Source organism: Coregonus lavaretus (assembly GCF_964263955.1).
Source record: "Coregonus lavaretus genome assembly, chromosome: 26".
In the NCBI taxonomy this organism is placed as follows: Eukaryota; Metazoa; Chordata; class Actinopteri; order Salmoniformes; family Salmonidae; genus Coregonus; species Coregonus lavaretus.
In genome coordinates this window covers 36,921,608-36,939,840 of record NC_140013.1, presented here as the reverse complement: position 1 = coordinate 36,939,840, position 18,233 = coordinate 36,921,608, and the positions used below count along the sequence as shown (strand labels likewise).

At 45.6% G+C, this 18,233-nt stretch overlaps 1 pseudogene across 1 annotated transcript in view; it reads left to right on the top strand.

Moving 5' to 3' along the window:
- The window catches only part of LOC311102018 (sucrase-isomaltase, intestinal-like), a 59,428-nt pseudogene that overhangs the window by 37,824 nt on the left and 3,371 nt on the right, over positions 1 to 18,233 (top strand). The gene's annotated exons all lie outside the window — the stretch shown is intronic.

The following is an 18,233-nucleotide window of genomic DNA, read 5'->3' as shown; positions in this document are numbered from 1 at the left end:
CCGAGGGGGGTCCGTCCATTCCATCCTCCAGCACCTCCGAGCCGAGACCTATGGAGTTCGGGGGTGCTGGCGCTAGAGAGAGGAGGGGTCGGAGCACGAGGGGGGCCGTCCCCTGCACCAACTGTGGCCGTGGAGGACACACCGCGGCTAGGTGCTGGGGAGGGTCTCCTAGGGGAGAAGACGACGGGCTCCGCACTGGGGAGTCCTTCCAGGTGAGTAGGCGCCCCACTTACCCAGAGCTCTCTGTTGCGCACTTCTGTATACCTGTGCGATTTCCACAGGTTGCACCTCATTCCCAGCATAAGGCGCTAGTAGATTCAGGCATGGCTGGGAATTTTGTTGATAGTAAATTTTGTTTAGAATTAGGGATTCCCCTTCTTCCTGTTGACGTCCCATTCCCCGTTCATGCCCTAGATAGCCGTCCGTTGGGATCGGGCTTGATCAGGGAAGTCACAGCACCACTTAGGATGTGTACGCAGGGGGGTCATGAGGAGATTATCCAGCTATATCTGATCGACTCTCCTGCGTATCCGGTGGTGCTGGGAATGCCCTGGTTGAGTATCCATAATCCATCTATTTCGTGGCAGGAGAGGGCTCTGATGGAGTGGTCTGCCCAGTGTGGGGGGCGATGTTTAGGTGTTTCCGTGGGGGCTACCTCGGTGGAGAGTCCAAACCAGGTGCCCGCATTGCACATTCCCCCCGAGTATGAGGATTTGGCTATTGTGTTCAGTAAGTCGAGGGCGACGCAGTTACCTCCTCATAGGCAGGGAGATTGTGCGATAGACCTCCAGGCAGGAGCTGCACTCCCACGGAGCCATGTGTATCCTCTGTCTCAAGATGAGAAGAGAGCTATGGAGACTTACATAGACGAATCTCTGAGACAAGGATACATACGGCCATCCACTTCCCCTGCGTCCTCGAGTTTCTTTTTTGTGAAGAAGAAGGATGGAGGGTTACGCCCGTGCATTGATTACCGTAGTCTCAACCAGATCACGGTGAAGTACAGTTATCCACTTCCTCTGATTGCGACCATGACGGAGTCATTGCACGGGGCGCGTTTTTTCACAAAATTAGATCTCAGGAGCGCTTACAACTTGGAACGCATTAGAGAGGGCGATGAATGGAAGACAGCGTTTAGTACCACCTCGGGTCATTACGAGTATCTTGTCTTACCATACGGGTTGATGAACTCTCCTTCATTTTTCCAATCATTCGTGGATGAGATCTTCAGGGACATGCAGGGGCAGGGGGTGGTCGTGTACATAGATGACATTCTTGTGTACTCGTCTACCCGAGTCGAGCATGTGGCCCTGGTGCGCCGAGTGTTGAGGAGGCTGTTGGAGCATGACCTGTATTGTAAGGCAGAGAAATGTCTGTTTTTCCAGGAGTCGATCTCCTTTTTGGGATTCAGTTGGGATCAGTTGTCTGCGACAGGGGTGAAGATGGAAGTTGACCGGGTGTCAGCCGTGCGTAATTGGCAGACTCCACCCACTGTTAAAGAGGTGCAGCAGTTTTTGAGGTTTGCAAATTACTACCGGAGGTTTATCCGGGGTTTTGGACAGGTGGCAGCTCCCATAACGTCTCTTTTAAGGGGGGTCCGGTGCGTTTGCAGTGGTCAGCCGAGGCGGACAGGGCTTTTGGGAGACTGAAGGACCTGTTTACTTCGGCTCCGGTGCTGGCGCATCCGGATCCCGCTTTACCATTTCAGGTAGAGGTGGAAACGTCTGAGGCCGGTATTGGAGCCGTGCTTTCACAACGGTCCGGCACGCCACCTAAACTCCGCCCCTGTGCCTTTTATTCCAAAAAGCTCAGTCCGGCGGAGCGAAATTATGACGTAGGGGACAGGGAGCTGTTAGCTGTGGTACAGGCCCTAAAGGTGTGGAGGCATTGGCTTGAGGGGGCTCAACACCCTTTTCTCATTTTGACTGACCACCGTAACCTGGAGTACATCCGGGCAGCTAGGAGACTGAACCCTCGCCAGGCGCGGTGGAACATGTTTTTGGCCCGGTTCGTATTTAAGATCACGTACATCCCTGGGTCACAGAACGGTAAGGCAGACGCACTGTCTCGGCGGTATGACACGGAGGAGAGGTCCGTGGAGCCCACTCCCATACTGCCGGAGTCTTGTCTGGTGGCACCGGTAGTGTGGGAGGTCGATGCTGAAATCGAGCGGGCGTTGCGCACCAACCCTAGTCCTCATCAATGCCCGGAGGGTCGGACGTACGTCCCGCTCGAGGTTCGGGATCGATTGATATATTGGGCTCACACGTCACCCTCCTCTGGACATCCTGGTATTGGCCGGACAGTGCACTGCCTTAGTGCTAAGTACTGGTGGCCCACGTTAGCCAGGGATGTGAGGGTTTATGTCTCCTCCTGCTCGGTGCGCCCAGTGTAAGGCGCCTAGACATCTGCCTAGGGGTAAGTTACAACCCCTGCCCATTCCACAACGACCATGGTCTCACCTCTCGGTGGACTTCGCCACTGACCTTCCCCCCTCGCAGGGGAATACTACTATACTGGTCGTTGTGGACCGGTTCTCTAAGGCCTGTCGTTTGCTCCCTATGCCGGGCCTTCCTACTGCCCTACAGACCGCCGAAGCTCTATTCACCCACGTTTTCCGGCACTACGGGGTACCCGAGGATATTGTGTCTGATCGAGGTCCCCAGTTCACCTCCAGAGTCTGGAGAGCATTTATGGAGCGTTTGGGGGTCTCGGTGAGCCTTACCTCGGGTTACCATCCAGAGAGTAATGGGCAGGTGGAACGTGTGAACCAGGATGTGGGTAGGTTTCTTAGATCATACTGCCAGGGCCGGCCGGAGGAGTGGACACGGTATATTCCCTGGGCAGAAATGGCTCAGAATTCCCTACGCCACTCCTCAACTAACCTAACCCCTTTCCAATGTGTGTTAGGTTACCAGCCGGTTCTGGCACCATGGCAGCAGAGCCAGATCGAGGCTCCTGCGGTGGATGAGTGGGTGCGGTGCTCAGAGGAGACGTGGAACGCTGCACACGTCCACCTGCAGCGGGCCCTCCGTCGTCAGAAGGCGAGCGCCGATCTCCACTGCAGTGAGGGGCCGGTGTACGCACCTGGTGATCGAGTCTGGCTCTCTACCAGAAACCTACCCCTCCGCCTGCCCTGCCGGAAGCTGGGTCGGCGGTTTGTGGGGCCGTTTAAAGTCCTGAGAAGATTGAACGAGGTGTGTTACAGATTACAACTGCCTAGTGACTATCGTATTAACCCCTCGTTCCATGTGTCTCTTCTCAGGCCGGTGGTAGCTGGTCCACTGCAGGAAGATGAGATCAGAGAGACTCCTTCGCCCCCATTGGACATCGAGGGGGCACCGGCGTACACCGTGCGGTCCATCTTGGATTTGAGACGTCGGATGGGGGGTCTCCAATATCTCGTGAAGTGGGAGGGGTACGGCCCGGAGGAACGGTGCTGGGTGCCGAGGAGAGACATTTTGGACACGTCTCTCCTGACAGAATTCCACCGTAGTCACCCGACACGCCCTGCTCCGCGTCCTCCTGGTCGTCCCCGAGGCCGGGGTCGGCGCATGGCTGGAGCCGCGCGTCAAGGGGGGGGTACTGTCACGGTTTCGGCCGAGGCTGCCTCTCTTCCTTGCTCGGGCAGGCTTCGGCGGTCATTGTCTCCGGAGTACTAGCTGCCACCGTTGTATGTTTCGATGTTCGTTTGGTTTTGTCTTGATGTTGTACACCTGTTATCGTTTAGCGTTAATTATTGTCCTATAAGTTCTCGTTTTGTTTGTCATGTGTTGTGTGTGATTGAACTTGCTGTCGTGTACGTCTGTGCTTCGTTCTCTCCTCTGTGTTGGAGAGGTTCTAGCACGTGTTTGTGCGTTATTGTTATTTTGTTTGATTTTACGCCTGTGTGCGTAATCGCTCGTATCCAAGCTCTTTTGACTCGTTTTGAGTTTTGGTTCACTAAAGTCTATTGGACTAAGTTCCTGCGTCCTGCGCTTGATTCCTGCACCACACCTTCACAGCACACCTTCTGACATGCACTCTCCTCCTCTCACCTTTTCCTTTTGCTTGTGGACTTCAGTGCACAACACATCAGCTGTATGTCACCAGGCAAAACATTTTTTTACAAGCCAAACCTTCATATCATGACCGCTAACCGCTACACACAGACTACATCGATGTCACCATGATAACGTCATAGTCAACATAGCTACTAGAACTAACACGTTAGTAAGTTTAGCAGTTACAACGGCGGGCCCTGGTGGCAATAATTGTATAAAACCAAAAGTTTATCTTGATTTGGAAGAGTTCCAGTGTTGGATAGCCATAGCCGGCTCGCTAACATAGCATCCCTCTTTTTTTCAGTAGGCTAAACTAGGTAGCTGCATTTGCTAGCTAAGTGAAAGTGAAAGATAAAAAAAAATACAACCAAATCTTGTTCAAAACTGTTCAACTATTGTGTTTCTCTCTCTTTGAGTCAAATACTCACCATATGTTATGCACTGCAGTGCTAGCTAGCTGTAGCTTATGTTTTCAGTAATAGATTCATTATCTGATCCTTTGATTGGGTGTACAACATATCAGTTCATGCTGCAAGAGCTCTGATAGGTTGGAGGACGTCCTCCGGAAGTTGTCATCATTACTTAGTAAGTCTATGGAAGGGGGTGAGAACCATGAGCCTCCTAGGTTCTGTATTGAAGTCACTGTACCCAGAGGAAGAAATAAGCTAGCTGTCCTCCTGCTACACAATGGTCCTACCCTACAGAGTGCCACTGAGGCTACTGTAGACAGTGTGTTTTAATAAAATATTTGGTGACGTAAATATATTTTGTATAGTTTTATCTAAAAAGGATAACTTTTTTAATGTTACACTATTTACATTTTTATGAAATTCACTGATGAGGATGGTCCTCCCCTTCCTCCTCTGAGGAGCCTTCACTGGTGCACAGTCAGAGTGACCTGATAGTCAAAACCTAGACCTACAAATAGTTTACCTGAGCTGAAGGCTAATGTCTGACCGCATATGCCAGTAAGCCGTGAGAGAAGAGTAAATGATGGCGAGAGAAATAGACCCCATAGAGTACTAGAATAAGCTTGAATATAAGAGTTTCTGAATTATGCTTTAACAGACCTTCCCATAAGAGGAAATGAAAACTTGATTACCAACACTGATCGCCATGTGGGTGTTTAACAAGCCCACCACATGCTAGATAATGCTAGTATCAACAGCCCATCCAACATGGGTGAAACTGTAGCAAGCCTCGATTAGTCATCAGACAGCTATACAGTGTCAGCTTCCACACTAAGGTTATAACTTAAAATCTGAGGAAGAAAGGTTAGGGTTAGGCAGAAGTATCAATTTAAAATGAGGCTGTACTGTAAATATAGGCTTAGTGATGGAAAAACCCAGTATTGTTTAGCTGACAACAGACTAACACCATTCGAGTAGCACAATACAGTTCATTTGGAAACTATTCAGACCCCTTCCTTTTTTCCCACATTTAGTTACGTTACAGCCTAAAATTGATTGAATAAAAAATTTTCCCGCATCAATCTACACACAATACCCCATAATGACGAAGTGAAAACAGGTTTTTAGACATTTTTGTAAATGTATTAAAAATAAAAAACAGAAATACCTTTTCTCATACAGTTGAAGTCGGAAAGATTATATACACCTTAGCCAAATACATTTAAACTCAGTTTTTCACAATTACTGACACTTAATCCTAGTAAAAATTCCCTGTCTTAGGTCAGTTAGGATCACCACTTTATTTTAAGAATGTGAAATGTCAGAATAATAGTAGAGAGAATGATTTGTTAAAGCTTTTATTTCTTTCATCACATTCCCAGTGGGTCAGAAGTTTACATACACTCAATTTGTATTTGGTAGCATTGCCTTTAAATTGTTTAACTTGGGTCAAACGTTTCGGGTAGCCTTCCACAAGCTTCCCACAATAAGTTGGGTGGATTTTGGTCCATTCCTCCTGACAGAGCTGGTGTAACTGAGTCAGGTTTGTAGGCCTCCTTGCTCGCACACGCTTTTTCAGTTCTGCCCACAAATGTTCTATAGGATTGAGGTCAGGGCTTTGTGATGGCCACTCCAATACCTTGACTTTGTTGTCCTTATGCCATTTTCCCAGAGCTTTGGAAGTATGCTTGGGGTCATTGTCCATTTGGAAGACCCATTTGCGACCAAGCTTTAACTTCCTGACTGATGTCTTGAGATGTTGCTTCAATATATCCACATACATTTCCTTCCTCATGATGCCATCTATTTTGTAATGTGCACCAGTCCCTCCTGCAGCAAAGCACCCCCACAGCATGATGCTGCCACCCCCGTGCTTCATGGTTGGGATGGTGTTCTTTGGCTTGCAAGCCAACCCCTTTTTCCTCTAAACATAACGATGGTCATTATGGCCAAACAGTTCTATATTTGTTTCATCAAACCAGATGACATTTCTCCAAAAAGTACGATATTTGTCCTCATGTGCAGTTGCAAACCGTAGTCTGGCTTTTTTATGGCGGTTTTGGAGCGGTGGCTTCTTCCTTGCTGAGCGGCCTTTCAGGTTATATCGATATAGGGCTCGTTTTACTGTGGATATAGATACTTCTGTACCTGTTTCCTCCAGCATCTTTACAAGGTCATTTGCTGTTGTTCTGGGATTGATTTTCACTTTCCGCACCAATGTACGTTCATCTCTAGGAGACAGAACGCGTCTCCTTCCTGAGCGGTATGACGGCTGCGTGGTCCCATGGTGTTTATACTTGCGTAGTATTGTTTGTACAGATGAACGTGGCACCTTCAGGTGTTTGGAAATTCAAATAAAATCAAATCAAATCAAATTTTATTGGTCACATGCGCCGAATACAACAGGTGCAGACATTACAGTGAAATGCTTACTTACAGCCCTTAACCAACAGTGCATTTATTTTAAACAAAAAAAGTAAGAATAAAACAACAACAAAAAAAAGTGTTGAGAAAAAAAGAGCAGAAGTAAAATAAAGTGACAGTAGGGAGGCTATATATACAGGGGGGTACCGTTGCAGAGTCAATGTGCGGGGGCACCGGCTAGTTGAGGTAGTTGAGGTAATATGTACATGTGGGTAGAGTTAAAGTGACTATGCATAAATACTTAACAGAGTAGCAGCAGCGTAAAAAGGATGGGGTGGGGGGGCAGTGCAAATAGTCCGGGTAGCCATGATTAGCTGTTCAGGAGTCTTATGGCTTGGGGGTAGAAGCTGTTGAGAATTCTTTTGGACCTAGACTTGGCACTCCGGTACCGCTTGCCGTGCGGTAGCAGAGAGAACAGTCTATGACTAGGGTGGCTGGAGTCTTTGACAATTTTGAGGGCCTTCCTCTGACACCGCCTGGTATAGAGGTCCTGGATGGCAGGAAGCTTTGCCCCAGTGATGTACTGGGCCGTACGCACTACCCTCTGTAGTGCCTTGCGGTCAGAGGCCAAGCAGTTGCCATACCAGGCGGTGATGCAACCAGTCAGGATGCTCTCGATGGTGCAGCTGTAGAATTTTTTGAGGATCTGAGGACCCATGCCAAATCTTTTTAGTCTCCTGAGGGGGAATAGGCTTTGTCGTGCCCTCTTCACGACTGTCTTGGTGTGTTTGGACCATGATAGTTCGTTGGTGATGTGGACACCAAGGAACTTGAAGCTCTCAACCTGTTCCACTACAGCCCCGTCGATGAGAATGGGGGCTCCCAAGGAAGAACCAGACTTGTGGAGGTCTACAACTGGCTGATTTCTTTTGATTTTCCCATGATGTCAAGCAAATAGGCACTGAGTTTGAATGTAGGCCTTGAAATACATCCACCTGTACACCTCCAATTGACTGAAATGATGTCAATTAGCCTATCAGAAGCTTCTAAAGCCATGACATCATTTTCTGGAATTTTCCAAGCTGTTTAAAGGCACAGTTAACTTAGTGTATGTAAACTTCTGACACACTGGAATTGTGATACAGTGAATTATAAGCGAAATAATCTGTCTGTAAACAATTGTTGGAAAAATTACTTGTGTCATGCACAAAGTAGATGTCCTAACTGACTTGCCAAAACTATAATTTGTTAACAAGAAATTTGTGGAGTGGTTGAAAAACAAGTTTTAATGACTCCAACCTAAGTGTATGTTCATTTCCGACTTCAAATGTAAGTATTCACAGCCTTTGCTTTGAGACTGGAAATTGAGCTCAGGTGCATCCTGTTTCCATTGATTATCCTTGAGATGTTTCTATAACTTCATTGGAGTCCACCTGTGGTAAATTCAATTGATTGGACATGATTTGGAAATGCACACACCTGTCTATATAAGGTCCCACAGTTGACAGTGCATGTCAGAGCAAAACACAAGCCATGAGCTGGAAGGAAATGTCCGTAGAGCTCCGGAACAGGATTGTGTCGAGACACACATCTGATGAAGGTTACCAAACAATGTCTGCAGCATTGAAGGTCCCCAAGAACATAATGGCCTCCATCATTCTTAAATGTAAGAAGTTTGGAACCACAAAGACTCTTCCTAGAGCTGGTCGCCCGGCCAAATTGAGCCATCGGGGGAGAAGAACCTTGGTCAGGGAGGTGACCAAGAACCCAATGGTCACTCTGACAGAGCTCCAGAGTTCCTCTGTTGAGATGGGAGAATGTTTCAGAAGGACAACCATCTCTGCAGCACTCCACCAATCAGGCATTTATGGTAGAGTGGCCATATGGAAGCCACTCCTTGGTAAAAGGCACATGACAGCCCACTTGGAGTTTGCCAAAAGGCACCTACAGGACTCTCAGACCATGAGAAACAAGATTCTCTGTTCTGATTAAACCAAGATTGAACTTTTTGGCCTGAATGCCAAGCGTCACATCTGGAGGAAACCTGGCACCATCCCTACGTGAAGCATGGTGGTGGCAGCATCATCCTGTGGGGATGTTTTTCAGCTGCAGGGACTGGGAGACTAGTCAAGATCGAGGGAAAGATGAACGGAGCAAAGTACAGAGAGATCTTTGATGAAAACATGCTCCAGAGCGCTCAGTACCTCAGACTGGGGCGAAGGTTCACCTTCCAACAGGACATCAACCCTAAGCATACAGCCAAGACAACGCAGGAGTGCTTCCCGGGACAAGTCTCTCAATGTCTTTGAGTGGTCCAGCCAGAGCCCGGACTTGAATCTGATCGAAAATCTCTGGAGAGACCTGAAAATAGCTGTGCAGCGACGCTCCACATCCAACCTGACTGAACTTGAGAGGATCTCTAGAGAAGAATGGGAGATACTCCCCAAAATACAGGTGTGCCAAGTTTGTAGCATCATACCCAAGAAGACTCAAGGCTGTAATCACTGCCAAAGGTGCTTCAACAAAGTACTGAGTAAAGGGTCTGAATACTATACTGATATTATTTTTAATACATATGCAAACATTTCTAAAAGCCTGTTTTTGCTTTATCATTATGGGGTATTGTGTGTAGATTGATGAGGGGGAAAACTATTGAATCGATTTTAGAATAAGGCTATAATGTAACAAAATGTGGAAAAAGTCAAGGGGTCTGAATATTTTCCGAATGCACTTTATATCACGCTGCTCAACTGCTGAATAGGTCATGTAGCGCCCACAGCATTTGGGCCAGCACAAAGTTGGTAGACATGAGTCACGCTCAGTGAGCTGCATCAGGGTATAAGATGCCCGCATAAGCACTATGTACAAGCATGCAAGCATGATAATGCGCATAAACTTGCTTACTGCCATCCTAAAATGATGTGCCATCATACTGCGAAGCTCCAAGCAGATGCCGCGGAAAGGATAACTAGTGTTGGCCTCTAAGTCACCACGACCTCACTGTGTGCTCTTGGCAATAGCAATAATAGCAACCACGCCATAACGGCTATGTGCAGATGATACAAAAAGTAACAGCCAATGATTGAATAAGCTTAACAGTCACCTAGGTGATGTATACAGAGCCTAACCAGCACATGCTCCCACAATTTAATATTGCATTATGCATACTGTGCATAGGAAATGAAGCAAAGAATATCAGCTAACACCTGAATGTGTGAGCATTCACCACAGCATTACGAGTTGCACCGTAACACACATACCATGACTAGAAAATATCAAAATGCAACAGAAAATGAATTAGTAACAGTACTAATACATGATGACTAAAATGAAGTGATCGCTACAATACAATAGCATATCACAGAATAATAACAGTCACTAGAATGATACTACTAGAATGCAAGATGGACTGACAGGGAGGACCACCTATGTAAAACGCATGACACATGATTGGAAAATGACTAATAAACAGAGCCTAAACCTACTGCTGCAAATAAGAATGAAGTAAATATAACTATGTTGACTGGAATCATGCCGTACAATGTATGGTAATAGTGTGACTCATGCAACAGTATGCACTGATGAGCTAGCAGATACTCTGATTTGCTCAAAGCAGAAAACCAGCAAAAGTGTAACCGCACAAGCGCACTAATCCAGACCACTCTGCAAGTTAAGTTGAAAGCGTTCTATCTTAACTGTTGTTGTGATGTGACTTTTAACATTAATCTGATGACTGTTATTTCTCTAATTAACTAGCTATGTTTAATTGATACCCAATTAAATTAATAATGTAACAATTAACTCGTTAGGATTTGGGGCACCACGAGAGCGGCTGATTAAATAGTTACCATCTCCCGAATTAAACTCTAGAATGTCTATACCTATCACATCGATAAACAGTCAACTTATTAATCATAACTTTTTATCATATCATCATTCTGAACGTCATAACCTCCTTGCACCTCCCAGCCCTACTTGTGATTCAGTACTACACAAATTGGTTTAATTATTTATTTACTAGGTAACTAAATGGTAACACAGGATAACATACACACTTAATATATTAACAACAGGTCCCTAGCAGAGTGACAACAACATGACTGCTTGTTACAAAAGAGAGAGAGGTAGAGAGACATGGACAGAGAAACTTAACGTTGGTACATTTAGAAACTACTCTCACTTATATTTCTCCTATACTTTGCACACGAACCGCCACCCACTTGGAGTAAGAATCCATGAATGTATTTACGTGAGGTGCCGCCATGTAGTTCTCTCTCTCTGAACCGGGCCGCCCTGGAAAGTGAGTCGGTCGGGCCTTCTTGTGGCTCGCTTGTAAGGCTCTGATTGTCCACATAAGGTCACAATGTACTTCTTCTTAGTTGTCAGGTCTCCAATGACTTGTCATGTAGTCCTGAACAAAACTACAGCATGGATTTTCCTTTCACTCGTTCTGGAAGATTGGTTCTTTGAAGACAGGCTAGCCAGTCCTGTTGATGGTTCCCCAGTGGGGTGACAAGAGTAGCTTACTAGGATGGTTTGGATAGAGTAGTATAATGGTCCCACTTAAATTCGCTTTTTTAGATACTTTGCCCAGAACTGCTAATCAGCCGTACCAAAGATTGTCCGGGAGGTGTTGAAATTCAGGCTTCGAACCACTTTGAACGTGACCTGCAGCTCGTCGTCCTTCTGGTCTGATATGTTCCAACCATTTTTAACGTGTAGCGGCTGCTTCACATCTTTCTGGTCTAAAGGTTAATTTCTTTACCCATCATTTTATACCGTTCGTTGAAAAGGGGTGGTTCGTCAAGCTGACACGCTGTCTGACCTCACTCAAGGGGGCGGTGACTACTCACCTGTACAAAGTTATAGAAACAATGTCCTCTTATAGTTTCTAAGATCACATCCCTCTCTTAACAAAAACACTTTCATCATTGTTCATACTTCATACACAGCGTAGAGGATGGACACTTCACACATTTAGTGTGTATACTTTTCAAGTCACAGTATTTCCATTATAACAATTTTAACGACGTCACAACATAACAACCCATATGACATTATTATTCTTTAGATCGCCTCTGACCATTCCCCACGTTCTATGTTAGAAATATTGTTCCAGTATTCACTTTAGAACATGTTAGAGTTTCGGCGGGAAAATGTCAGTGAACAAATGCACATTCCTGTGTAAATTTGGAGAGGGAGATAGCTGAAAGTTTAAATCCTTGATTTACAACAGGGTGTGAGCTCTCAACCCCCCAAAAGCTCCCTCCTCCCCCCCCCCCCCCCCTCTGTTGATGAAAGGGGATCTGGTTGAAGTCATCTGGATCCTCACAGAGGGTAAGGGAATAGAGATCCAAACCAGCCAGAATAATTGTACAGCATTTTAGGTGTGACTGCCAGCGCAAGTCACTCTAACTAGTGTAACTGGGATGACCTGTAAAATGTAGGCTATCACTGATAGTAACATCGATTGCAGCATTCTCATGAGTTGTGCGACGCGCAGTGATAACTACTATCGATAATGATGCTGCACTAAACAATTAACGTCTGCATAGAGACTGTAATACTATCGAATCACAGTGATAAGTACAGTCTCTGGCCCATGATCAGAAAACATTGCTACTCACTCACTGTATATCAACGCATAGCCTGTATTCTAGCCTAGCATAGCCTAGATACTCCTTGTATGACGGGGGATGATTCTCCATGATGGGGTGTGTGTTCACAGAGCACGCTGAATCTGACTGAAAACTGGTATTAGGAACAAACTAGTAGCTATATGATGGGCTACTCCCGAGGCTAATTCTACTTACCTAGCTAGTTTATAGCCGCTATTGACTGACCACAGTAGAGCAGCAACATGGTTGATCCTCACAATCAATGACATCCCACGCAGAGGTTCAAACATTGCGACATGAGCATATTGAACGATGTGGATGAGGTTCAAACACAGCTAGCGAGTACTTTCAAATAAAATATTATATCAGAAAACAGCAGCATAGTGAGAAACAGTTCGTTACACAGCAGCATCAATGGAGAGCAAGAAACCAGTACATAGTAGCAGTAGCATCACTGCAGAGCAAGAAGCCAGTACATAGTAGCAGTAGAATCACTGCAGAGCAAGAAGCCAGTACATAGTAGCAGTAGCATCACTGCAGAGCAAGAAGCCAGTACATAGTAGCAGTAGCATCAAGCGGCAGCAGGATGAGATGCCATCTCAGCTGATTCTTCAGTCAGAGGCCGGGCACTCGGGTTTCCTTTCTGAACTGGCTCCGCCTAATATGCTCTAAACTGCTGTAACATTTCCAAGACTGTTGTGTTTTGGGATTGGCCATATTGTGTGGAGGGATTTAGGGAGTAGTGTTTTTAAACAATGACCTCAATTGTTGTTTGTTTTGCCCTTGCTGATGTCTGATTGGTTGATTTCTGCATGGGGTGGTGAGGGTCCAATCCTACGTCCCAGACGCTGTGTGGTAAGACTACAAAATGGTGAGTTTCCTGTTTACTACCTTCTGCTTCCTGCCTAGAAAGACATAAATAAAGAGTTTACAGTTCACAAGACCTTTACAAGAAGTACACGGCTGCTGCATCATTTCCTTCAGATCCAGAGAGAGAGATAGGTCCACTTGCCAGGACCAAAAATACAAATTACATCTAGACACCGTTGCCCTAGAGCACACAAAAAACTATACATACCTCGGCCTACACATCAACGCCACAGGTAACTTCCACAAAGCTTCCCTGAGAGACAAGGCAAGAAGGGCCTTCTATGCCATCAAAAGGAACATCAAATTTGACAAACCAATTAGGATCTGGCTAAAAATACTTGAATCAGTTAGCCATCACCTACAGAGAGATGAATCTGGAGAAGAGTCCCGTAAGCAAGCTGGTCCTGGGGCTCTGTTCACAAACACCAACAGACCCCACAGAGCCCCAGGACAACAACAACAACAACATAATTAGACCCAACCAAATCATGAGAAAACAAAAAGAGAACTACTTGAGACATTGGAAAGAATTAACAAAAACACTGAGCAAACTAGACTGGTATTTGGCCCTACACAGAGAGTACACAGTGGCAGAATACCTGACCACTGTGACTGACCCAAACTTAAGGAAAGCTTTGACTATGTACAGACTCTGTGAGCATAGCCTTGCTATTGAGAAAGGTCACCGTAGGCAGACCTGGCTCTCAAGAGAAGACAGGCTATGTGCACACTGCCACAAAATGAGGTGGACACAGAGCTGCACTTCCTAACCTCCTGCCAAATATATGACCATATTAGAGACATATATTTCCCTCAGATTACACAGACCCACAAAGAATTCGAAAACAAATCCAATTTGGATAAACTCCCATATCTATTGGGTGAAATACCACAGTGTACAATCACATCAGCAAGATTTGTGACCTGTTGCCACAAGAAAAGGGCAACCAGTGAAGAACAAACACCACTGTAAATATAACCCATATTTATTTATTTTCCCTTTTGTACTTTAACTATTTGCACATCGTTACAACACTGTATATAGACATAATATGACATTTGAAATGCCTTTATTCTTTTCGAACTTGTGTGAGTGTAATATTTACTGTTCACTTTTTATTGTTTATTTCACTTTTCACTTGCTTTGACAATGTTAACATATGTTTCCTATGCCAATAAAGCCCCTTGAATTGAATTGAATTGAATTGAGATACAGAGGAAAGATGTAGAAAGACAGGCGGAGGAAACATAGAGATGGAAAATGAGACTAGAGAGTGGATATCCCATAGATTTCAGAGGTGTTGAGATCCCGTGGAACTTATTTGGGTGTCACACTGTGGTGTAAAGAACTTCTGAGCAGATGAAAGTTTAGATCGGTCGCCTCGCTGCTGGGCCTTGTCCTGGTTGGTCCCCTGGGATTAGGGGGGCGGGAGGAGGATGGGGTGCAGTCAATTAGGATAAAAAAATATACCTGACAGGAGAGGAGAGAAGTTGGAGGAGATGAGAGGAACAGTAGGAGAGATGTTGGGTGAGATCAGAGTAAAAGGGAGGAGAGAAGACAAAAATGAGAGGAGACGATAAGAGGAAAGAGGATAGGAGAGGAGGAGGGGGAAGAGTGGAGTCCTCCTTAGCCCTGACAATGACAAGGCGATAAGATTTGAAATTACTTCTAGACGCTCCAGTGAATCCCTGCTCTCTGTCTCTCTCTCTCTACCCCCACATCCCAGACCCTGCTTTCTCTATCTCTCTACCCCCACATCCCAGACCCTGCTTTCTCTCTCTCTCTACCCCCACATCCCAGACCCTGCTTTCTCTCTCTCTCTACCCCCACATCCCAGACCCTGCTTTCTCTCTCTCTCTACACCCACATCCCAGACCCTGCTTTCTCTATCTCTCTACTCCCACATCCCAGACCCTGCTTTCTCTCTCTCTCTACCCCCACATCTCAGACCCTGCTTTCTCTCTCTCTCTCTACCCCCACATCCCAGATGGAGAACAGAGAGAAAAAGAGATCTAAATTGTCCTGGGCTGGTCTGAACATTCTGTCCTTAATTGTGGTTTGGAATTTCTCTTTTTAGGGCTCTGATCTGCTGTGGTGTGTAAGTGTGCATGTGAGGTATTTTATGTGAGGTATGTTATGTGAGGTATTTTAGTGTGAGAAGGAGGAATACCTTCATGGACAGAGATGGGGGCATTAGGACAATGATCTCTCAACCTCTCACTCCATCTCTCTCTTCAATAGAGGTGCATTTACTGTATGGGTAGGAACATGTTATTCTGCCCTTTCTCTTTCCCAGCATACTTTATGTTGTGCTGTTCAACAAGTTGATTATTTTCCCATTGACCAATTAGGAAGTGTGAGTGACAGCCCGTAAGCAGCATGTTGAGATGTACCTGCCAGCAGACAAGCTTGGTTTACACATAAGGGGCGGAGCTATTTTTCCAATTCAAAGACCTGCGGTCACAACTGCTCACAGGTACACACACCCACGAATGCATGCAGAGCAGAATTAGGCTGATACCCACTAATTAACAAATCCAGAAAATAGCCGTTAAATTCTACAACCACCTAAAAAGAAGCGATTCCCAAACCTTCCATAACGAAGCCATCACCTACAGAGAGATGAACCTGGAGAAGAGTCCCCTAAGCAAGCTGGTCCTGGGGCTCTGTTCACAAACACAAACAGACCCCACAGAGCCCCAGGACAACAACAACAACACAATTAGACCCAACCAAATAATGAGAAAACAAAAAGAGAACTACTTGAGACATTGGAAAGAATTAACAAAAACACTGAGCAAACTAGAATGCTATTTGGCCCTAAACAGAGAGTACATAGTGGCAGAATACTTGAGCACTGTGACTGACCCAAATTTAAGGAAAGCTTTGACTATGTACAGACTCTGTGAGTATAGCCTTGCTATTGAGAATGGTCACCGTAGTAATAATCTCTGTTCAACAAGTTGATTACTTTCCCATTGACCAATTAGGAAGTGTTTGGTACAGCCCGTAAGCAGCAATTCAAAGACCTGCGGTCACAACTGCGTACAGGTAGACAAACCCACGAATGCTTGCGTAGTCATTCACAAACAGACACAGTATACATATTCATAAAGAACTTCAAAGGGGTTCATTTCCCTCTTTATTTTAGTTCCTTGAAAAAGTTGTGACTTTTGTGTGTGTGTTCCCTCAGTCGGCGTAACCCCATGGGTCTGATCACTGCGCTTGATGACAACAACAGAGCAGCAGGAGGGCTATTCTGGGATGACAGAGACTCTCGAGGTATTTCTACAAAGTCAGGTAGTCAGTGCGTCTACCGGCATCTTGTTCTGCCATAGAGAATCGTATCATCTACCTTGTCTCTATGATCTCACCCAGAGAAACTCTTATTTTTATTTATTTTACTAGGCAAGTCAGTTAAGAACAAATTCTTATTTACAATGATGGCCTACACCAGCCAAACCCAGACGACGCTGGGCCAATTGTGCGCCGCCCTATGGGAGTCCCAATCACGGCCGGTTGTGATACAGCCTGGAATTGAACCAGGGGGTCTGTAGTGATGCCTCAAGCACTGAGATGCAGTGCTTTAGACCACTGTGCCACATGGGGAGTCGTAAAATCTATCAGTGCTAGCCCATTCACACTGCTCAGTTTGGAGGTCAATTACTTTACTTGGTTTGGGCCAAACAATACAGCTTTGAACCACATGGTAACATTATCAACAGTATATGTGACCGACCGGCTCGATTTGGTCTTATGTAGCAAATTTGAAATTGTGTTTTTTACATTGGATAAAAGTAGAGACTCAGAGCTAGAAAATGGTATATCACAGTACAGTTGAGGAACAATGGGAAAGTAATTCTGCTTTGAAAGTTGATAAACTTGTTACCTCACTTTTGAGAAAATGGCCCTTGAATGTTTTGGTAAACCTACTGGAGAGCTCTTCTTTGTCAACACCCATTCTCCATTGTTCACACCCTCTTAAGCCTTAACCTGACCCAACTCATGGCCCAGGCAAGGAGTGCATTAATCAGAGAGGCAACAATGAGACCAAAGATAACCCTGAAGGAGCTGCAAAGCTCCACAGCGGAGATTGGAGTATCTGTCCAAAGGACCACTATAAGCCGTACACTCCATAGAGCTGGGCTTTACGGAAGAGTGGCCAGAGAAAAGACATTGCTTAAAGAAAACAATAAGCAAACACGTTTGGTGCTCGCCAAAAGCCATGTGGGAGACCCCAAACATATGGAAGAAGGTACTCTGGTCAGATGAGACAAAAATTTAGCTTTTTGGCCATCAAGGAAAATGCTATGTCTGGCGCAAATCCAACACCTCTCATCACCCCGAGAACACCATCCCCACAGTGAAGCATGGTGGTGGCAGCATCATGCTGTGGGGATGTTTTTCATCGGCAGGGACTGGGAAACTGGTCAGAATTGAAGGAATGATGGATGGCGCTAAATACAGGGAAATTCTTGAGGGAAACCTGTTTCAGTCTTCCAGAGATTTGAGACTGGGACGGAGGTTCACCTTCCAGCAGGACAATGACCCTAAGCATACTGCTAAAGCAACACTCGAGTGGTTTAAGGGGAAACATTTAAATGTTTTGGAATGGTCTAGTCAAAGCTCAGACCTCAATCCAATTGAGAATCTGTGGTATGACTTAAAGATTGCTGTACACCAGCGGAACCCATCCAACTTGAAGGAGCTGGAGCAGGTTTGCCTTGAAGAATGGGCAAAAATCGCAGTGGCTAGATGTGCCAAGCTTATAGAGACATACACAAGAGACTTGCAGCTGTAATTGCTGCAGAAGGTGGCTCTACAATCTATTGACTTTGCGGAGGGGGGGGGGGGGAGTGAATAGTTATGCACGCTCAAGTTTTCTGTTTTTTTTTATTGTTTCACAATGAAAATATTTTGAATCTTC